This window comes from Phyllostomus hastatus, unplaced genomic scaffold (genome assembly GCF_019186645.2).
Source record: "Phyllostomus hastatus isolate PE091 unplaced genomic scaffold, TTU_PhHast_1.1 phas_contig_10, whole genome shotgun sequence".
In the NCBI taxonomy this organism is placed as follows: Eukaryota; Metazoa; Chordata; class Mammalia; order Chiroptera; family Phyllostomidae; genus Phyllostomus; species Phyllostomus hastatus.
In genome coordinates, this window is record NW_025333499.1 from 333,615 (window position 1) to 357,916 (window position 24,302).

General features: G+C 36.1%; 1 protein-coding gene across 4 annotated transcripts in view; it reads right to left on the reverse strand.

Moving 5' to 3' along the window:
* Nucleotides 1–24,302, reverse strand: part of NBDY (negative regulator of P-body association) — a 46,010-nt gene that overhangs the window by 14,492 nt on the left and 7,216 nt on the right. For all 4 annotated transcript variants that reach the window (XM_045832372.1, XM_045832353.1, XM_045832363.1 and 1 more), the window contains one exon: nucleotides 15,550–15,600. The gene's annotated coding sequence lies outside the window, so the exon portion shown is untranslated. The remainder of the gene's footprint in view (nucleotides 1–15,549; nucleotides 15,601–24,302) is intronic.

Sequence of the window (24,302 nt, forward strand, 5' to 3'; positions counted from 1 at the left end):
GATCACCAACTTATACCATACACAAAAATAAACTCAAGATGGATTAAAGACTTAAATATAGTCATGATACCATAAAAGTCCTAGAAGAGAACATTGGCAGGAAAATCTCAGCTATTCCATACAGCAATATTTTCACCGATATGTCCCCTAGAGCAAGGAACATAAAGGAAAGAATAAACAAATGGGGCTTTATCAAAATAAAAAGCTTCTGCATAGCTAAAGAAAACATCAGCAAAATGAAAAAGGGCCCAACTATATGGGAAAATATATTTGCCAATGATATCTCAGACAAGGGTTTGATTTCCAAAACATATAAATAACTCACATGACTCCACTCCAGGAAGACAAACAACCCAATTAAAAAATAGGCGAAGGCCCCGGCTGGTATGGCTTAATGGATTGAGAACCGGCCTGCAAACCAAAGGGTTGCTAGTTTGATTCCCAGTCAGGGAACGTGCCTGGGTTGCGGGACAAATTCCCTGGGCAGGGCATGTCAGAGGTAACCATACACTGATGTTTCTCTCCCTCTCTTTCTCCCTCCCCTTCCCTCTGTCTAAAAATAAATAAATAAAATATTTAAAAACTGATGTTTAAAAATGGGCAAAGGACCTGAACAGATACTTAGCCAAGAAGGACATATAGAGGGCCCTGAAACACATGAAAGGATTCTCAGCATCAATAGCCATCAGAGAGATGCAAATTAAAACCACAATGGGATACCACTTCACAAAGGTCAGAATGGACATCATAAACAAATCAACAAACAACAAATGCTGGTGAGGTTGTGGAGAAAATGGAACCCTAGTACACTGTTCGTGGGAATGCAGACAGGTACAGACACTGTAAAACAGTATGGAATTTCCTCAAAAAACTAAAAATGGAATTGCCTTTTCACCTAGAAATTCCATTACAGGGATTATACCCTAAGGATCCTGAAACACCAATTCAAAAGAACCTATGCACCCCAATGTTCATAGCAGCACAATTTGCAATAGCCAGGTGCTGGAAGCAACCCAGGTGCCCATAAGTCAATGAGTGGATCCAAAAACTATGATACATTTACACAATGCAGCAGAAAGAAAGAAGGAGCTCCTACCCTTTGCAACAGCATGGGTGGAACTGGAGAGCATTATGCTAAGTGAAGTAAGCCAGGTGGTGAAAGGTAAATACCATATGGTGTCACCTACAAGTAGAACCATAATCAACAAAAGAAAAAACAAGCAAAATATAATCAGAGATAGTGAAATTAAGAACAAACTGATAGTAACTAGAGGGGAGGTAGGAGTGGGTAATGGGGGAAAGTAGGGGAAGGATCGTCAGGGAACATGTATAAAGGACCCATGGATAAATCCAAAGGGGGTAAGGATGAGGGTGGGAGGTGTGGGGGAAAGTGGTGGTAAGAAAATGGAGACAACTGTACTTGAACAACAATAATAAAAAAGAATTAGAGTAGAGCAAAAGGTTGAAGATATAGTAATCATATTTTTTAAAAAAATGGAGCAAGATCCCTGAGAAGATAGTAAGGAATAGAATACACAGCATGTGTGGAAGAACTGACCTTTGACAGAAAGGGATATTTGCTCTGCTTTAGCAGAAAGAGAGAAGAAAATGCAGGCAGATGTAGGTTGATTTGTAAATATCTTGCTGAAAGATGAGGAAATTCCTATTTAAGGTCTTTGCTTCCTGCATGAAGCATAAAGCATTAGATGAACATAGAGGGAGGGAGAATTGGCAGTCTAAGTTTTGGTAGAAGGAGAAGGTATGAAACTCTCATGATAGACCAATGTGGTGTTGTTAGCAGAAAGTGTTCAGCCACTATTTGAAGTGAGTAATCATGAATTTAGGGTATTTCCACCCTTCCAGGAAGGTTAAATTGTTCAGGGGTTGGCAAAGGTAGATGGTTTAGGTCAATCCAGACCTGGGATTGCAATAGCCACGTGAAAGAGAAGGTGAGGAGAAAAGATAATTTTTTCCAAGAGAAAGATTTTGATAATAGACCAATGGAATCAATGCTAAACATGGGGGAAGGTAAAGACAGAAGGAGACTGATAGTTTTTAAACTGCAAAACGTCTGTGGAAGTCTCAGTGACATTGAAAAACTATTGTTTTCTAATCATCAGAGAAATGCAAATTAAAACTACAATGAGATATCACCTCACACCTGTTAGAATGGCTATCATCAATAAATCAACAAACGTGCTGACGAGGATGTGGAGAAAGGGGAACGCATTTGCACTGTTGGTGGGAATGCAGATTAATGTAGCCACTATGGAAAGCAGTATGGAGATACTTCAAAAAATTAAAAATGGATCTGCCTTTTAACCCAGTGATCCCACTTCTGGGAATATGGAAGTGTATCCAAAGGAATCCAAAACGCTAATTTGAAAGAACATAAGCACCACTATGCTCACTGCAGTGTTATTTACAATTGCCAAGACATGAAAGCAGCCCAAGTACCCATCAGTAGATGAGTGGATAAAAAACTATGGGACATTTACACAATGGAATAGAACTTGACCATAAAAAAGAAGAAAAGTTTACCCTTTGGAACAGCATGGATGGAGCTGGAGAACATTATGCTAAGTGAAATAAGCCAGTCAGAGAAAGACAAATACCATATGATTTCACTCTTATGTGGAATCTAATGAACAAACTGAACTAACAAGCAAAATAGAGACAGACTCATGGAGAGCAGGGTGACAGATAAGGGGTTGGAGAGGGTAGGAGGTGGAAGGATTGAGCAAACAGGAAAAAGGATTCACAGATGTAGACAGCAGTGTGGTGATTGCAGGGGTAGGAGATATAAGGGGACTAAATGGTAATGGGAAAAAATACAATAAAAATTTTTCAAAAACTCAAAAAAAAAGAGAAAAGAAAAAATCTGCCATCCATGAATATTCAAATTAACAAAGCTGTCCTTCAGAAATGAAGGATAAAGACTCTCAGAGACAAACAAAAGCTGAGAGAATTCATCAGCACTAGATCTTCCATACAATAAATGCTGAAGGGAGTTCTACAAACTATAAAGAATATTAATTAGTAACATGGAAACATAAAAATGTACAACACATTGGTAAAGGTATGTATATAGTAAAGCTCAGACTACTCAAATACTATAACAGTGGAATGTTAGCACTTAACTCTAATAATAAAGAACAAGACTACTAAAAATAACTATAGCTACGAGAGTTACTATTCAATATGCAATAGAAAAAAGTTTTTGTGTATGACGGAAGTTCTTATCTTCATAAAAGAATGTTAAATCTGTAAGATGCTTTAAATAATTCTCATGAAAACCACAGAGCAAAAGACTATGGTAGATTCAAAAAGAATAAAGAGAATGGAATCAAATAATACCATTACAAAAAATCATAAATTCAACAAAGAAGGCAATAATTAAGGCAACTGGAACACTAAAATACAAAATAGCCAATAAATAACAAAATGTCAATAAATTCATATCTATCAATAATTACTTTAAATGTAAATGAACTAAATTTTCTAAAAAAAGGAGTGCCTAAATGGATTAAAAAACAAGACTCAACTATATGCTGCCAACAGGAGATGTATTTTAGCTTTAAAGAAACAGACTGAAAGTGAAGATATGTAATTAGATATTCCATGAAAATGGAAATCAAAGAAAGCTGGAAAAGTTATATCATTAAAAATATAGACTTTAAGAAAAAAGGCATTTATAACAAACAAAGTCATTATATCATGATAAAGGGGTCAATCTAAGAGGTGGATATAATATTTGTAAATATTAATGTAGCCAACACAGGAACAGATAATTATATAGTGCAATGTTAGCAGACATAAAGTGAAAAATAGTGTACAATAAGACTAGGGGATTCCAATAAACCCAATTTTAACAAAGAATAAATCATTCAGACAGAAAATTAATAATCAAACATTTGAGGACTTTCAAGATGTTGGCAGAGTAGGTAGATCTTATTATACTCACCTTCTCCCAGGACCAAACTGGAAACACAACTAAATTAAATAATAATCACCCTGAATAACTAACTAAAGACTAGGTGAAGAGGAGTCTTATACCCAAAGATTTACAGAAGAAGGCTCATCGAGACTGCATCTGCACAGCAGCTTGCTCGCGATGGTCAGGGTTGAGCCTCACATTCAGATAGCCTGAGGGTTGATGGCACATACAAACTGGACAATAGCAATCAAGACTCAGTTAAAATAGAAGGGCTCACATAACTCACACAAGGAACATTCCTAGAGCCCCCAGTTCAGGAGATCAAGGAAACTGCACCATAAGATATCTACTACTACTGCCATGCCACAAAGATGGGGAGTCACAGCAGATCTATCTAACACATAGAAACAAACACAAAAATACAGCTAACATGGGGAGACAAAGAAACAGACCCAAAATAAAAGAACAGGAGGAATCTCAAGAAAAAAAGCAAAATGTAATGGAGGTGAGCAATTCATGAGATATGGAGTTCAAAGTGACTGTTATAAAGGTGTTCAAGAACTTAGTGAGAACTACAACAGCATAAAAGAGGACACAGAAACCATGAAAAAGAATCAGTTTGTAATGAAAAATACCTTATCTAACATCAAGAATACACTGAAAGGAATAAAAAGTAGGTTGAATGAAGCAGAGAATCAAATCAGCTATTTAAAAGATAAGGAAGAAAAAAACATCCAATCAGAGTAGCAAAAAGAAAAAAGAATTGAAAAGAGTGCAGATAGTTTAAAGGAACTTGGGGACAACATGAAGCAAAACAATATCCACATCATAGGTGTACCAGAAGGAGAAAGGAGCAAGCAAAAATAGAGAAACTATTTGAAGAAATAATGACCAAAAATTTCCCCAACCTGGTAAAGGAAAAAAACACAAAAGTCCAGGAAGCACACACACACAAACAAGATTAATGGAAACAGGCCTACACAAAGACACATCATAATTAAAATGGCAAAAGTTAAAGACAAAGAGACAATCTTAAAAGCCATAAGAGAAAAGCAGTTAATTATCTACAAGGGAACTCCCATAAGACTGTCAGCTGATTTCTCAACAGACATTTAAACCCAGAAGAGATTGGCATGAACTATTCAAAGTGATGAAAAGCAAAGACCTACAACCAAGACTACTTTACCCAGCCAGGTTATCATTTAAAATTGAAGAAAAATTTTGAAATTGAAAAAGCTACAGAAGTTTGTTACCACCCACCAGTATTACAAGAAATGTTAAAGGGCCTGCTTGAAGAAGGAAGAAGAAGAGGGAGGAGAAGGAGGAAGAGGAAACAAAAACCAAAAACAAAATAAAAAAACAGAGGAACAGAGTTAAAAAATATAAATCACAATAAATATGTACCTATCAATAATCCCTTTAAATGTACATGTCTTAAACTCTCCATTCAAAAGACATACAGTAGCTGAATGGATAGGAAAGCAAGATCCATATATATGCTGTCTACAAGAGACCCACTTCAGAATGAAAGACACACAGACTAAAAGTAAAGGAATAGAAAAAGATATTCCATTCAAATAGAAATGGAAAAAAAGTGGGGGTAGCAATACTTTTTTCTGGCAAATTATACTTTAATACAAAGGCTACAGTAAGACCCTACATTAGGATAAAAGGAGCAATCCAACCAGAGGATATAACTAGTAAATATTTATGCACCTAACATAAGAATACCTAAATATATAAAGAAAATCTTGATGGACATAAAAGGAGAGATTGACAGTAATACAGTCATAGTAGGAGATTTTAACACCTCATTGACATCAATGGGTAGATCTTCCAGGCAGAAATTCAAAAAGGAAATGGCCACCTTAAATGACACACTAGATCATATGGATTTAATTAATATTTTCAGAGCATTTCACCCTAAAGCAGCAAAATATACACTTTTTTCAAGTGCATGTGGAACATATTCTAGGAAAGACCACGTGTTAGGAAACAAAATGAGCCTCAATAAACTTAAGAAGATTGAAATTATATCAAGCATCTTCTCTGACCACAATGGTTTGACACTAGAAATCAATCACAAGAAAAAAATCTGAAAAACACACAAAGACATGGAACTCAATAACATGCTTCTACACAATGAATGGGTTAAGAGTGAGGTCAAGGATGCAATCAAAAGTTACCTTAAAACATATGAAATAAACACAAACAACTCAAAATCTATAGGACATAATGAAAGCAGTCCTAAGAAGGAAATTCATAGCATTACAGGCTTACTTCAGGAAACAATAAAAATCTCAAATAAACAATCTAACTTTACACTTAAACAAACTGAAAAAAAGTAAGACCCAAAATGAATAGAAGGAAGATAACAATAAACATCAGAGCAAAAATAAAGTAGATTATAAAAAAAAATTAAAAAGATCAATGAAACCACAAGCTGGTTCTTTGAAAATATGAATAAGTTCAACAATCCTTTAATCAGACTGATGTAGAAAAAAAGACAGGACCCAAATAAGTAAAATCAGAAATGAAAGAAGAGAAGTTACAACTGACACAAAAGAATTACAAAGGATTTTAAGAAAATATTATAAACAACCCTATCTGGTGTGACTCAGTGGATTGAGTGCTGGCCTGCAAACCAAGGGGTCACTGGTTTGATTCCCAGTCAGGGCACATGCCTGGGTTTCGGGCAAGGTTCTTAACAGGAACCTAGGAACCTAATAGGAGCCTAATAGGAACCTAGATTGCATGTAAGAGGTGACCACACATTGATGTTTCTCTCCCTCTCTTCCTCCCTCCCTTTCCCTCTCTCTAAAGAAAATAAAATATTTTTTAAAAAATAAAATATGATGAACAACAATATGTCAACATATTGGACACACTAGAAAACATTGATAAATTCCTAGAAATCTACATCTTCCAAAACTGAATTAGGAACAATCAGAGAATCTGAATAGACAGATTATAACTAGTGAAATGTAAGCAGTCATCGAAAAACTCCCAATAAATAAAAGTCCTGGGTCAGATGGCTTCACAGATGAATTTTATCAAACATTCAAGAAGTACTGACACCTATTCTCCTCAAACAATTCCAAAAATTTAAGATGACAGAAGACTCCTAAGCTCCTTTTTGAGGCCTGCATTCTCCTAATTGCAAAACCAGATAAAGACATACCAAGAAAGAAAATCAAAGGCCAATATCCTTGATGGCCATAGGTGCTAAAATACTCAAAAACTATTTGCTAACCAGATCCAGCAACACATTATAAAGGTCACACACTATGATCAAGTGAGATTTATTCTGAGGATTCAAGATTGGTACACTATCTCCAAATCAATAAATGTGATATACCACATTAAAAAAATAAAGGATAGAAACCACATAATCCTGTCAATAGATCCAGAAAAGCATGTGATAATATCCAAAGCTCCTTCATGATAAAAACTCTCACTAAAGTGGAAATAGAGGGAACATACTTCAATGTAATAAAGGCCAGATATGAATAACCCACAGCCAAACTAAATGGGAAAAAACTAAATGTGTGTCCCTTAAGGTCAGGAACAAAAAAGGGATGTCCACTTTCATCACTCTTATTCAACATAGTGCTGGAAGTACTAGCCACAGCAATCAGACTAGAAGAAATAAAAGGCATTCAAATTGGATAGGAGGAAGTAAAACTATCTTTATTCACCAATGACATGAAGTTGCACATGGAAAAGCCTAAAGACTCCATTAAAAAACTACTAGATCTAATCAATGAATTTGGCAAAGTAGCAGAATACAAAATTAATATTCAGATACTGGGGACATTTTCCTTTTTTAATGATTATTTATTTATTTATTTTTAGACAGAGGGGAAGAGGGAGAGAGAGGGAGAGAAACATCAATGTGTGGTAGCCTCTCGCATGCCCCCCACTGGGGATGTGCCCTGACTGGAAATCAAAACAGTGACCCTTTGGTTTCCAGGTTGGCACTCAATCCACTGAGCCACACCAGCCAGGGCTCAGGGACATTTTCATACACAAATAATGAACTATCAGAAAGCAAAACTAAGAAAACAATCCCATTCACTATTACAACAACAACAAACAAATAAGGTACCTAGGAATAAATTTAATTAAGGCTGTAAAGGACTTGCACTTGGAAAATTATAGAACACTGAAGCAAGAAATTGAGGAACATACAAAGTAGAAGCACATACTATGTTCAAGGATTGGAAGACTTAACAGCATTAAAATGTCCATACCACCCAAAGTAATCTATAGTCCAATGCAATTCCTATTGGAATACCAATGGCATATCTCACAGATCTAGAACAAGTATTCCAAAAGTTTATATTGAGTAAAAAAATAAGACCTTGAATAGCCTCAGCAATCTTAAGTAAGGAGAACAAATTTGGAAGTATCACAATACGTGATGTGAAACTATATTACAAGGCCATCAAAATCAAAACAGCCTGGTACTGGCATAAGAATAGGCTTATAGATCAATGGAATAGAACAAACAGCCAGAAATCAACCCATGCCTATATGGTCAATTAATATTTGACAAAAGAAGCAAGAAAGAGCATACAAGGAAGGAAAGACAATCTCTCCAATAAATGGTGTTGGGAAAATTATGCACATACAATAAAACCAATTTACACCCTACAGAAGAATAAATTCAAAATGGATAAAACACTTAAATGTAAATCATGGAACTATGAAAATATTTAAAGAAAACAGCCCTGGCTGGCGTAGCTCAGTGGATTGAGCGTGGGCTGGGAACCCAAGTGTCCCAGGTTCGATTCCCAGCCAGGGTACATGCCTGGGTTGCAGGCCATAACCCCCAGCAACCGCACATTGATGTTTCTCTCTCTCTCTCTCTCTATCTCCCTCCCTTCCCTCTCTAAAAATAAATAAATAAAATCTTTAAAAAAAGAAAATATTTGAAGAAAACATATGTAGTAAAATCTAATACATCTCATGCATCAATATTTTTGCCATTATGACTCCTAGGGCAAGGGAATCAAAGGAAAAAAGTGAACAAATCAGACTGCTTCAAACTAAAAAGCTTCTGCACAGCCAAAAAAAAAACAAACCAAAAAACAAAAAAAAACACCAACCAACAAAATGAAAAGAGAACCCACTGTATGGCTGAACATATTCACCAATGATACATCTGATAAGGGGTTAATTGCCAAAATATAAAAAGAACATATACAACTCCATGCCAGGGAAACAAATAATCCAATTTAAAAATGGACAAAGGGCCGTGGTTGGTGTGGCTCAGTGGACTGAGTTCCAGCTTGCGAACCAAAGGGTTTCTGGTTCGATTCCCAGTCTAGGGCACATGCCTGGGTTGCTGGCCAGGTCCCCAGTAGGGGGCACATGAGAGGCAACCACACGTTGGTGTTTCTCTCCCTCTCTTTCTCCCTCCCTTCCCATCTATCAAAATTAAATAAATAAAATCTTTTAAAAAATGGACAAAGACCCTAAATAGACACTTCTCCAAAGAGGACATACAGATGGTCAATAGATTTATTAAAAAATGCTGAATGTCACTAATCATCAGAGAGATGCAAATTAAAACCACAATGAGATATAATTTCACAACTGCCATAATGGCTACCATCAATAAATCAACAAACAAGTGCTGGCAAGGATGTAGAGAAAAGTGAACCCTTGTTCACTGCACTGTTGGTGGGAATGCAGGCCAATATAGCCACTGTGGAAAATAGTCTGGAGTATTTTCAAAATATTAAAAATGGAACTGCCTTTTGACCCAGAGATCCCACTTCTGCAAATATATCCTAAAAATTTCAAAATACTGACTTGAAAAATGCAAGTACTCCTATGTTCATAGCAGCATTATTCACAATAGCCAAGATCTAGAAATAGTCCAAGTGCACATCAGTGGATGAATGAATACAAAAACAGTGGTAAAGCCATGGCAGGGTGGCTCAGCTGGTTGGAGTGTCACCCTGCACACCAAGAGGTTGCAGGTTAAATTCCTGGTCAGGGCATATACCTAGGTTGTAGGTTCGTTCCCCTGTTGGGGTGCATATGGGAGGCAACTGATTGATATTTTTCTCTCACATCAATGTTTCTCTCTCTCTTTCCTTTCCACTCTTTCTAAAGTAAATAAAACATATCCTCAGGTGAGGATTAAAAAAAAAGCAGTGGCACATTTACACAATGGAATACTACATGGCCAGAAGGAAATCTTACCTTTTGTGATAGTATGGATGGACCTGGAAATTATTATGGTAAGAGAAGCCAGTCAAAAAAAGGCAAATACAATATGATCACACTTATATGCGGAATCTAATGAACAAAATAAACTGTCGAAAAAATAGAAACAGAGGCATGGATACATGGAACAGGCTGACAGCTGTCAGAGGGGAGGTGGGAGTGGGGAGTGAATGAAAAAGGTGAAAGGATTAGCTTAGTAATCTATATGCATAACTCATAGACACAGACAACAGTGTGGTGATGGCCAGAGGGAAGGTGGGCTAGGGACTGGGTAGAGATAGACAAAGGGAGGAAAATGAGGATATTTGTAATAGTGTCAATGATAACAATAAAGTAGAAAAATGAAAATAATAGTCAAACATTTGATTTAAATAACACATTAGATCAGTTAACAAATATTTACAAGGTATTCCATCCGAAACCAGGAGAACACACATTTTTCTTAAGAAAACATGGAATATTTTCTAAGATAGATTATATTTTAGAAGAGAAAACAATAATTAATAATGGAAGGAAATTGAAATCATACCAATGATCTTTTTAGATAAAAATGGTATGAAAGTACAAAGCAATTACAAAAGGAATACTGGAAAATCTACAAATATACAGAACCTAATAGCATGCTACTAAAAATTTGATAGGTCAAAGAGTAAATCAAAAGAGAAATTTTTTTTAATCTCAAGACAAATGTAATTTGAAATAGGATACACTAAATTTTATGGCATGCAGTTTTTTAATTTAATTTTTTTATTTATTGACTTGGGGGAGAAAGAGAGAGATATTGGTTTATTGTTTCACTTATTTATGTATTCATTGGTTGATTCTTGTTTGTCCCCTGACAAAATCTGCAACCTTGGTGTATTGGGACGATGCTCTAAGCAACTGACCTCCCTGCCAGGGCCAACAAAAGCAGTTTTAACAAGGAGGAACATAGCAATAAACATTGCTGTTAAGAAACAAGAAAGATCTCAAATTAATGAACTAACTTTACACCTCAAGAAACTAGACAAAGAACAAACTTAAGTCCTCTTAGCATGAAGGAAATAAGAAAGGTTAGAGTGAAATAAATCAAATAGACACTGAAAAGAAAATAAGAAAGATAAATTTAACTAATAGCTGATTTAAAAAAAAAAAAGAATAGGAAAGTCTTTAGCAAGGCTTATGAACTGAGAGGGCTCAAATAATAAAATCAGAATTTAAAGAGGACACATTACAGCAGATACACAGAAAGACAAAGAAACATAAGAGGCTACTATGAACAATTATACTCCAAAAAACTGGGAAAAAATGGTAGAAATCGATAAGTCCTTTAAACAAACAAACTTCCAAAACTGAATGAAAAATATATATAAAATTTGAACAATTCAGTTACTGTGAAAGAGACTGAATTAGTAACAATAAGCTTCCCAACAAAAGTCCAAGATAAAATAGCTTCATTGTTGAATTCTACCAAACACTAAAAGATGAATTAATACATGTTCTTAAACTTTGCCAAAAAATAGAAGGGGAAGGAACACTTCCAAACTCAGTTTACAAGGCCAGTGTTACCCTGATGCCGAAATCAGAAAAAGAAACCACAAGAAAAAGAAATTACCAGCCAAATATCCCTGATGAAATACATATAAAAATCTTCAACAGAATATTAGCAAACTGAATTCAACATCACATGATCTCTTTTGATCATATGGTAACACCAAGAGAGACTTATTTCAGGGGTGCAAGGAAGGTTCAACGTCCACAAAAGAACAAATATGACTCACCACAAATAAAATAAAGCATAAAAAATTAATCATCTCAATAGATGCAAAAAACAATTAGACAAAGCTAATCATCCATTTATGAAAAAAGAAAAAACTCCCAACAAAGTGGACATAATAGGAATGTACCACAACATAATAAATGCTGTATGACAAGTCCACAGCTAACATTATACTCAGCTGTGAAAATCTAACCTTTCAACAAACAATTAAGTGCTAGCGAGGATGTGGAGAAAAGGGAACCCTAGTGCACTCTTGGGGAGAATGCAGGCTGGTGTAGCCACTGTGGACAACAGCAAGGAATTTCCTCAAAGCACTAAAAATGGAACTGTTTTTTGACCTGGCAATTTCACTGCTTGGGTTATACCCTAAGAATCTTGAAACACCAATTCAAAAGAATCTATGCACCCCAATATTCATAGCAATGCTATCTACAATAGCTAAGTGTTGGAAACAGCCCAAGTGCCCATCAGCAGGTGAGTGGATTAAAAAAACTGTGGTATATTTATACAATGGAATACTATGCAGCAGAAAGAAAGAAAGAAGTTCTACATTTTGTGATAGCATTGGTGGAACTGGAGAGTATTATGCTAAATAAGCCAGGCAGTGAAAGACAAATACCATGTGACCTCACTTATAACTGGAATCCAATGAACAACATAAACTAACGAGCAAAATGGAACCAGAGGCATGGAAACATGGAACAGGCTGATAGCTATAACAGGGGAGGATGGAGAGGGGGAATGGTAGAAGCAAGGGGAAGGGACTAGTCAAAGAACGTGTATGAATGATGCATGGACAATGGGGAGGGGATTGTCTGTGGACAAGAGGGATAGGCTGTGTAGAGGGAGGCAAAAGGGAAAAAAGAAATTTGGACAATTGTAACAGGATACACAATTTAAAAATTAATAAAATCTCTCTACATGATCAAAAAAAGAAAATCAGTTTTTCCTCTAAGATCAGGAGCAATAGAAGGATGCCCACTCTATGCCAATTTTATTTAACATAGTACCATAAGACCCATCCAGAACAATTAGGCAAGAAAAAGAAAAAAAGATACTCAAATTAGGAAAAAGTAAAACTATCTATCTCTATTTGCAGTTTACATATTATATATAAGAAACCCTAAATGTTCAAAATCTGCAAATCAATCAGTATGACACATATTAACAAAACAAAGGATAAAAATCATATGATCATATCAATAGATGCAGAAAAAGCATATGAAAATTTCTAAATCCATTTATGATAAACACTTTCAACAAAGTGGTATAGAAGAAACATACTTTAACATAATAAAGGCATATATGACAAACCCATAACTTAGACCAAACTCAGTGATGAAAGGTTGAAAGCTTTCCCTCTAAGATCAGGAACAAGACAAGGATATCCACTTTTGCCACTTTTATTTATGATAGTATTGGAAGTCCTAGCCACAGTAATTAGTTAAAAAATTAATAACTGGCATCCAAATGAAAAATAAAGAAGTAAAACTGTCACTGTTTGCAGATGACTTAGATACTTTATATGGAAAACTTTGAAGACTTCACAAAATACTATTAGAACCAATAAATGAATTCAGTAAAATTACAGGATGCAATTGGCTTCTTATCTGTACTAATACTAATGAACTATCAGAAAGAGAAATTTTAAAAATCCCATTTACAACAGCATCAAAATGAATAAAATACCTGAGGATAAATTTAACCCAGCAGGTGAAATCTCTGTTATGAAAACTATAAGCCACTGAAAGAAGAAATTAGAGATTGTAGAAATAAATGGAAAAATATACCATACTCATGGGTTGGAAGATTCATTACTGTTTAAATGTCCATACTGAGCAAAAGATTCTATAGATTTAATGCAATCTCCATGAAAATACCAATGGTATTTTTCACAGATCTAGAACAAAGATTCCTAAAACTTATATTGAACTACAAAAACCCCCAAATACCAAAGAAATCCTGAGGGGAAAAAAAGAACAAAGCTGGGGATAGCACAATCCCTGATATCAGACAATACTACAAAGATACAATAATCAAAATAGCATGTTAGTAGCATAAAAAAAAGATGTATAGAATAATGGAATAGAATTGAGAACCCCAAAATAAACCCACACATATGGGTCATTTAATGTGTGACAAAAGAGGCAAGAATGTACACTGGAGCAAAACAGTCTCTTCAACAAATATAGTTGGAAAAACTGGACCAATACATGCAAAAAAGAAAACTAGACTATTATACCATATATGAAAATAAATTAAAAATAAAGACTTGTATGCAAGACCTGAAACCATGAAACTCCCTGAAAAAATGTAGACAGTATGCTATTTGACATTGGTCATAGTAATATTTTTGGACTAGTCTGCTTAGACAAGGGTAACAATAGCAAAAATAAGCAAATGAGATTACATCAAAATAAAAACCTTTTGTACAGTAAACAAACCCCCAACAAAATGAAAAAGAAACCTACTGAATGGCAAAATACATTGGGAAATCATATATCCTATAAGGAGTTAATATCCAAAACATATAAGGAACTTATACAACTTAATATAAAAAAATTTTAAAAAAAGGTCAGAGGGCCCTGGCTGGTATAGCTCAGTGGATTGAGCTTGGGCTGTGAACCAAAGTGTCACAGGTTCGATTCCCAGTCAGGGTACATGCCTGGGTTGCAGGCCATGACCCCCAGCAGCCGCACATTGATGTTTCTCTCCCTCTCTCTCTCTCTCTCTCTCTCTCTCTCTCTCTCTCTCTCTCTCTCTCTCTCCCTCCCCTTTCCTCTCTAAAAATAAATAAATAAAATCTTATAAAAAAAGGTCAGAGGATTTCAATAGATACTTTTCCTGAGAAGACATATAAATGGCCAACAGGCACATGAAAACATGCTCAACATTACTAATCATCAGAGAAATGAAAATCAAACCCACAATGAAATATCACTTCTGATCTGTCAGAATAGCTCCTTATCAAAAAGACAACCAGTATTGGCAATGACATGGTGAAAAGGGAACCCTTGTACATTCTTGGTGGGAATGTAAAATGGCACAGCCACTGGAGAAAACAGTATGGAGAGTCCCCAAAAATGAAAAATAAAACTCCTATACAACCCACCAATTCCATTTTTGTGTATTTATGCAAAGAAAACAAAAACACTAAATCAGAGAGCTATATGTACCCCTATTTCCATTACAACATAATTTACAATTGCAAAGATATGGAGGCATCTTTAGTGTCCATCAGTAGACTAATGGATAAGGAAGATACATATATTAAATAAAATATTACTTAATCATATAAAGAATGAAGTTTTACCATTTGTGATATCATGGATGGACCCAGAGGGTATTAAACTAAGTGAAGTGAGTCAGACAGAGAGAGACAAATACCATATGATTTTAAAAAAACAGAAATATCCTCCCAGATACAGAGAAACAAACTGGTGGCTACCAGAGAGGAGAGAGATTGGGGAATGAGTGAAATAGGTGAAGAGACTAAAAGGTACAAACCACCAGTTATAAAATATATAAATCATGGAAATTGAAAGTACAGCATAAGGAATATAGTCAATAACTATAGTAACTTTGTATGGTTAGAAATGGTAACTAGACTTACCAGGGGGATCATTACAGAATGTGTATAAATATCAATCACTATGATGTACACCTGAAACAAATAGGATATTATGTCAATTATGTGTTAATAACAAATTATAATAAAAAATTCTAAATACTATGCCCAAAACTTTTAGAATAAATGATCAAATTTAATAATGTTGCAGATAACAAAATCAATATACAAAAATCTGCTGTTTTTATACACTAATAATGACATATCAGGAAGAGAAAATAATAGAATAATACCATTTACAAAATAAAACATCTAGGAATAAATAATCAATATCTAGCTTTAAAAGTAATAAAATATCTAGGAATAAAATTAATTGGTAAAAGGCATGTACACTAAAAACTATAAAACATTATTGAAAGAAATTGAAGACAAAAATAAAAAGATAATCCATGTCATGGATGGAAAGAATAAATATTGTGAAAATATCCCTACTGCCAAAGCAATCTACTGATTTCATGCAATCCTTAGCAAAAATTCAATGACATTTTTCACAGAAAGAGAAGAAAATCCTAAAATTTTTATGAAATAACAAAACACCCCCAACAGTCAAAGAAATCTGCAGAAAGTGGAACAAAGCTGGAGGTATCTTACTTCTTGATTTCAAACTTTATCATGAAGCAACAGTAATAAAGAAAGTATGGCATTAACATTAAAATAGGCCCTGGCTAGTGTGGCTCAGTTGGTTGGAGCATCATCCTGTAAACTGAAAGGCTGTAGGTTCCATTCCCAGTCAGGGCACATGCCTAGGTTGCAGGTTCGGTCATCAGTCAGGGTGCATACCAATCAGTGTTTCTCTCCCTGTCTCTGTCTCTCTTTCTTTTCCCCTTCCCTCCCTCCCTAAAATGAATAAGCATGTGCTTGGATGAGGCTAAGAAAAAAAAACCAGACCCATAGATCAATGCAATGGAATACAGAGTTCAGAAATAGAACCATACATACATGTTCAATTGATTTACAACAAAGGAGCCCAGAAAATACAATGAGGAAAGGATAAATGGTGTGGAGAACACTAGACAGCCACATGGTAGAGAATGAACCTGGACCACTATCTTACACCATACACATACTAAAAAACAAACCCTGGCTGCTATGGTTCAGTGGATTGAGTGCTGGCCTGCAAACCAAAGGATTCCTAGTCAGGGCACATGCCTGGGCTGCGGGCTGGGTCCCCTGTGGGGGGCACACGAAAAGTAACCACACATTGATGTTTCTCTCCCTCTGTTTTTCCCTCCCTTTCCCTCTCTTTAAATAAATAAGAAATCCTGAAAAAAAAACCAAATGCAAAATAGATTAAAGTATTTAATATAAGGACTGAAACCATAAAACACATAGAAGAAAACATAGACAGTAAGCTTCTCAACATCAGTCTCAGGAGTGTCCTTTTGGATTTGACTCCAAAGGTAAAAATAATGAAGTAGGACTACATCAAACTAAAAAGCTTCTGCCCAGCAAGGGAGACAAGTTAACAAAATGAAAAGGCCACCTACCAAATAAAAAATGTATTTGCAAACCATACATCCAATGGAGGTTAATATCCAAAACATACAAAGAAATCATACATCTCAACAACAACAACAACAACAACAACAACAACAACAAAACTCCAAACAGGTTTATTGAAAATGGGCAGATGGCCTTGGCTGGTGTGGCTCAGTGGATTCAGTGCAGGCCTGTGAACCAAGGGGTTGCTGGTTCAATTCTCAGTCAAGGCACATGCCTGGGTTGCAGTTGAGAACCAACCAGCATTTCTCTTGCACACATTTCTCTCCTTTACCTGCTCCCTCCATTCCCTTCTAAATAAATAAATAAATAATAGGGAAAGGACCTGAATAGGCACTTCACCAAGGAGGACATACAGAGGGCCCACAGACATATCAAAAGACGCTCAGCATCACTAGCCATCAGAGAAATGCAAATTAAAGCCACAATGAAAACCACTTCACAAAGGTCAGAATGGCCATCATAAACAAATCAATAAACAATAAGTGCTGGTGAGACTGTAGAGAAAAGGGAACCCTAATACACTGTTGGTGGGAATGCAGACTGGTGCAGACACTGTGGAAAACAGTATGGAATTTCCTTAAAAAACTAAAAATGGAACTGCCTTTTCACCCAGCAATTCCACTGCTGGGATTATACCCTAAGAATCATGAAACACTAATCCAAAAGAACCTATGAACCCCAATGTTCATAGCAGCACAATTTACAATAGCCAAGTGCTGGAAACAGCCAAAGTGCCCATCAGTGAATGAATGGATCAAAAAACTATGGTACATTTACACAATGGAATACTACATAGCAGAAAGAAAGAAGGAACTCCTACCATTCACAACAGCATGGAAGGAACTGGAAATCATTATGCTAAGTGAAGTAAGCCAGGTGGTAAAAGACAAATACCATATGATCTCACCTATAAGTGGAACCTAATTAACAAAACATACAAGGCAAGCAAAATATAAACAGAGACATTGAAATAAAGAAGAAACTGACAGTAACCAGAGGGGAGGGGGGAGAGAAATAATGGGGGAAAAAAGGGAAAGGGTTATCAAGGAACATGTATAAAGGACCCATGGACAGAGCCAAAAGGGAGTAGGATAAGGGTGGGAGGTGGGGGTGAATGTGGCAGGGGAAAGTGGTGATAGGAAAATGGAGACAATTGTATTTGAATATTAATAAAAAATAAAATAAATAAAAATAAATGATATTGGCAGATGAATAGAAATTTTTCTAAAAAAGACATACAGGTGGCCAACAAGCACATGAAAAGATGTTCAATATCACTAATTATTTGGAAAATGTAAATCCAAACCACAGTGAGATATCACCTCACCTGTTAGAATGACTATCATCAAAAAGACAAGAAACAAGGGAGGATGCAGAGAAATATGAAACTTCATATACTGTTGGGGGAATGTAAATGAGTGCAACCATTAAGAAAAACTATAGGAAGATAGGTAAAAAATAATAATAATAAGACTAAAACTATCATATCATCCAGCTATCCTACTTCTGGGTATTCATCCAAAGAATATGAAAACATATGCACCCCTATGTTCATTCCAGCATTACTTATAATAGCCAAGGTATGAAAACAAATAAATAAAAATGTGGCATATGCATACACATTATTCAGCCATAGAAAAGGGTGATATCCTGCTATTCATGAAAACAGATTGTTCTTGAGAATATCATGTTAAGTGACATAAGTCAGAGAGAAAAAATACCATATGACTGCACTCATATGTAGGATATAAAAAAAACAAACTCCCCTGGCTGGCATAGCTCAGTGGATTGAGCGCAAGCTGGGAACCAAAGTGTCGCAGGTTCAATTCCCAGCCAGGGTACATGCCTGGGTTGCAGGCCATAACCCCCAGCAACCGCACATTGATGTTTCTCTCTCTCTCTCTCTCTCCCCCTCCCTTCTCTCTCTAAAAATAAATAAATAAAATCTAAAAAAAAACTCATAGAAGCAGACAACAGATCATTCTTTAGCAGAGGTGAAGAGGATAAAAAAGGTCAATTTTATGGTGAAACTGGAAACAATACTTTTGATAGTTAGCACTATGTAGTAAATACAGATGTTGAGTTATAATGTTGCGCACATGAAACTTATATAATGTTATAAGCCAATATTACCTATATTTTTAAAAGCATTAATTCTCACCTTTATTAGAGGGCATGGAGTACATATTGTCCACCTGTAGAAAAATGTCTGCATCTATTATCCTTGTGTACCCTTATATACACTCTTTATGGTTGAGGGCAATAGTCACAAAACTAGTTTTCATTCACCTTTTTGCAGGTCAAGTGTGATGGTGTTATGGCTGAATATGCAAGCTTGGAGGAGTTGACATATACTGACTTGGGAGTTCTGCCAAAACTAAAATTGCAAGATTTATCTCAATATATTGTTATACATACATAGTTCTTTTATTTTACTTATATCACTTGACTTTCAAAACACCTTATGACTCAAATGTTATAGGTATTTATTATCTTCATTTACAGAGATGAAAATTGGACTCAGAAGTTAAATAGCTTACTTCAGGTAATACAATCAGAAAATGATCCCAGTCAGGGTACATGCCTGGGTTGCAGGCCATGACCCCCAGCAACTGCACATTGATGTTTCTCTCTCTCTCTCTCTCTATCTCCCTCCCTTCCCTCTCTGAAAATAAATAAATAAAATCTTAAAAAAAAAGAAAATGAAAAAAATTATATTTGAACTCAGATTATAGCTACAATAAGTAGTTAGGGGATACAGAAAACAAAAGGATCTAAAATATGGTATCAAAAACATAAGGTAGGGAGTGGGAGTAAAATTGCCATTCTATTAAAATGGGCCCAGACTTAAATGCTTATAAATATAGATCGATACATATGAATCTCATGGTAACCACCAAACAAAAACTACAATAAACACATCAAAAATAAAAATAGGGCCCTGGCTGGTATGGCTCAGTGGATTGAGTACCAACCTGCAAACCAAAGGGTCGCTGGTTCAATTGCCAGTCAGGGCACATGCCTGGGTTGTGGGCCAGGTCCCCAGTTGAAGGCATGCAAGAGGCAACCACACACTGATGTTCCTCTCCCTCTCTCTCCCTCCCTCCCTTCCCCTCTGCCTAAAAATAAATAAATAACTCCTGTGAGGCTAGGAGTTTCTCCTGCTGCCAAAACCCCCACAGGTTTTTACAGCCAGGCTTTCTTTTCCCACACTGGTACCCTGGGTTGCTCGATCTGTCTCCCTCTCCAGTTGTTCCTCCTGGTTTATCAGCCACTACCTCACCCACCTGGAGGACCTGGTTCTCTAGAAGCTGCCTGCCATGCTTCCTCTCCACCCCACCTACCAGTCTGAATAAATATTTTTTCATTAACTCCTTGGTGCAAAGCCCTTATTATATGAAATGTTAAAGGGACTTATCTAAGATAAAGATGATGATCAAAAATATGAACAGTAAAATGACAACAAAGTCACAACTATCAACAACTGAACCTAAAACAAAAACAAAAACAAACTAAGCAAACAACTAGAACAGTAACAGAATCACAGAAATGGAGATCACATAGAGGGTTATCAGTGGGGAAGGGGAGAGGGGAGAATGGGGGAAAAGGTACAGGAAATGAGAAACATAAATGATAGGTACAAAATAGACAAGGGGAGGTTAAGAATAGTGCAGGACATGGAGAAGCCAAAGAACTGATACGTAAAACATGAACTAAGTGGGGGGAATGCTGGTGGGAGGGGGTGTACAGGACAGAGGGGAATAAAGAGGAGGGGAAAAAATGAGAGAACTGTAATAGCATGATCAATAAAATATACTTTAAATAAGAAAAAATAAAAATAAATAATATCTTTAAAATTATAAAATAAAATAAAGATAGGAACTCCTTAAAAAACTCTAAATAAAATCAACAAACCGCAAAGGAAGATATCAAGAGAAGAAGGACCAGAGAAGAACAAGAAAAACAAAAAAATAAAATAAAAATGGCAATAATCACATACCTATAAATAATTACTTTAAATGTAAGTGGACTAAATACTCCAATTAATAGACACAGGGTGGCAGAATGGATAAAAATATATGCTGCCTAAAAGAGACTCACTTTACATCAAAATACACAAACAAACTGAAAATGAAGGGATGGAAAAGATATTCCATGCAAATAGAAAGAAAAGAAAGTTGGGGGAGCAATATTTCATACCAGATTAAATACTCTTGAAACAATATAAAAGGAGACAAAGAATGACTTTCCATATGATAAAGGGGTCAATTCAAGAAGAGGACATAACAATTGTAAACATATATGGACCCAACATAGAAGCACCCAAGTATATAAAGCTAATATTAATAGACATAAAGACAGAAAATAAAAGAGTAATAAAGTAGTAGTTGAGGACTTTAATACCCTACTTACTACAATGGATACATCATTCAGGTAGAAAATTAATAAGAAAATAATGGTTTTAAATGCCACATATTAAGCCAGATTGATTTAACAGACATTCATAAAAAATTTCATCCCTAGCCTGGCTGATGTAGCTCAGTTGATTGAGCGCGGGCTGCGAACCAGTGTCGCAGGTTCGATTCCCAGTCAGGGTACATGCCTGGGTTGCAGGTCATGACCCCCAGCAATCACACATTGATGTTTCTCTCTCTCTCTTTCTATCTCCCTCCCTTCCCTCTCTAAAAATAAATAAATAAAATCTTTAAAAAAATTTCATCCCTAAACTGCAGATTATACATTTTTCTCCAGTATATATGGAATATTTTCCAGCATAGACCATATATTAGGCCACAAAAAGTCTCCATAAACTGAAGAAGACTGAAATTTTATTGAGCATATTTTCTGACCACAATAGCATGAAACTAGAAATTAACTACAGGAGGAAAACAAAAGTAAAATAAAATTTAAAAATTGTGGACGCCCTAGCCAGTGTGGCTCAATTGGTTGGAGCATCGTCCTATAAACCAAAAGGTCATGGATTCAATTCCCTGTCAGGGCACATATGTAGGCTGCAGGTTCAGTGACTGGTAGAAGCAATATGGGAGACAACCAACCAATTGCTGTTTCTCTCACAATGATGTCCCTCTCCCTCTCCTTTTCCTTCTCCCTCTCCCTCTCCCCACCCCTGCTCTCTGAAATCAATAAATATATTCTCAGGTGAGCATTTTTTAAAAGGCAAAAAAAACAAGTATGTGGAGATTTAACAACATGGTGCTAAATAAACAATGAATCACAGAGGAACTGAAACAGGAAATCAAAACTACCTTGAGTCAAATGAAAATTAAAACAAAGCCTTACAAAATTCATGGGATGCAGCAAAAGCAGTTATAAGAAGAAAGTTTATAGCTATACAGGCCTACCTCAAGAAACAGGAAAAATCCCAAATGAACAATGTGACCTTTTATCTAAGGAAACTAGTAAAAGAAAAAAAAAGTATGTAGCAGGAAGGAAATAATAAAATTCATGGAGGAAATAAACAAAATAGACTAAAAAGCAATGGAACATCTGGTCAAAATGGCAGCATAGACAAACATGGCTCACCTTTTCACAAAACCACAAAACCACAACAAAATTACAAAATATAGAACAACCATCACTCACAACCATCAGAAATCAAGTTGAATGAAAATCTGACAACTATGGAATTAAAGAAACCACATCCATCTAGACTAGTAGGAGGGATGCAGATGCAAAACAGTCTGGTCCCACCACCATGTGTGGTGGATAAAAATTCAGGAGGGGTATCTTGGGAGTGAGGAGTCACAGCACCACAACACGCCCCTCAGCCCAGGGTTTCAGTGCCAAGAAGATAAGTCTCCGTAACTTCTGGCCACAAAAATCAGCAGGGATTGAGACAGTGAAAAAAACTTCTGGAGCCCCAAGCAGTTCCCCTTAAAGAACCCACACATGGACTCACAGACTCAGACTCACTCTCTATGAACTCCAGCACTGGGGTAGCAGCTTGAAAGGCACCAGTAGCATAGTGGGAGAAACCAGTAGCATAGTGGGAGAAACCAAGGCAATCAGAGGCCATTGTCTCTTTTCTAAACCCTCCCCTCACAGAGCCACAGAGCTGGCAAGCTGGTGCCATATCTGAGACTCCATCAACCTGGCTAACACTGTTTGATCTGCCTTGTAAGTCCCCAGAGACTCTGCCCCACCCAATTTACGGGCCCACCCAACCTGCTTTTTCATATGAATCGCTAGTATTGGCTCATTCTGCACAACTTTCTAAACCCTCTCAAATAAGCAACAGCTAGCCTCAGTGAGCCCCAGGCCAGCACTAGCAGCAGCAACCCTAGATTCACAACTTGGCTTTGCCTGGTAACCCCCGAGCCCAGCACAAGTAGCGGATATCTCAGATTGCTTTATAGCTCAGGCAGGGTACCCCAGGAAAAACACAGATGGGGGTTGACCTTAGCCTGCATCACCCAGGAAACCCCAGTTTCTGTGGCAAGAAAAAGAATCAGGCAAGAAAAAGAAATAAAAGGAATCCAAACTGCTAAGGAAGAGGTAAAACTGTCATTATTTGCAGATGACATTACACTATATATAGAAAACCCTAATGAATCCACCAAAAATTAATAGTTAATAAATGAATTCAAGTACGTTGCAGGAGACAAAAATCAATATACAGATCCATCACATTTCTGTACACTGATAACAAATGATCAGAGGAGAAATTGAGAAAATAATCCCATTTACAATAGTACCAAAAAGAATAAAACCAAATAATAATCATAAATAATCCCATTTACAATAGTACCAAAAAGGAATAAATTTAACCAAAGAGATGATTTGAAAACTATGACATTGAAGAAAGAAAAAAAAGAAGACACAAATAAATGGAAGGATATACTGTTAAAAGGACCATACAACCAAAACAATCTAGAGATTCGATGTAATCCTTATAAAAATACATATGACATTCTTCTCATTACTGGAAAAAATAATCCTAATGCTTATATTGAACCACAAAAGACTATAAATAGCCAAAGCAATCTGGAGAGAGGAAAAACATAATTGGAGGTATCACATGCCCTGATTTCAAACTATACTACAAAGCTATAATAATCAAAACAGTATGGTACTGGCACAAAAACAGACATACATCAATAGAACATAATAGCCCCAAAATAAACCCTTGCTTATATGGTCAACTAACCTGGGACAATGGAGGCAAGAATATACAATGAAGCAATGACAGTACCTTCAACAAGTGGTTATGGGAC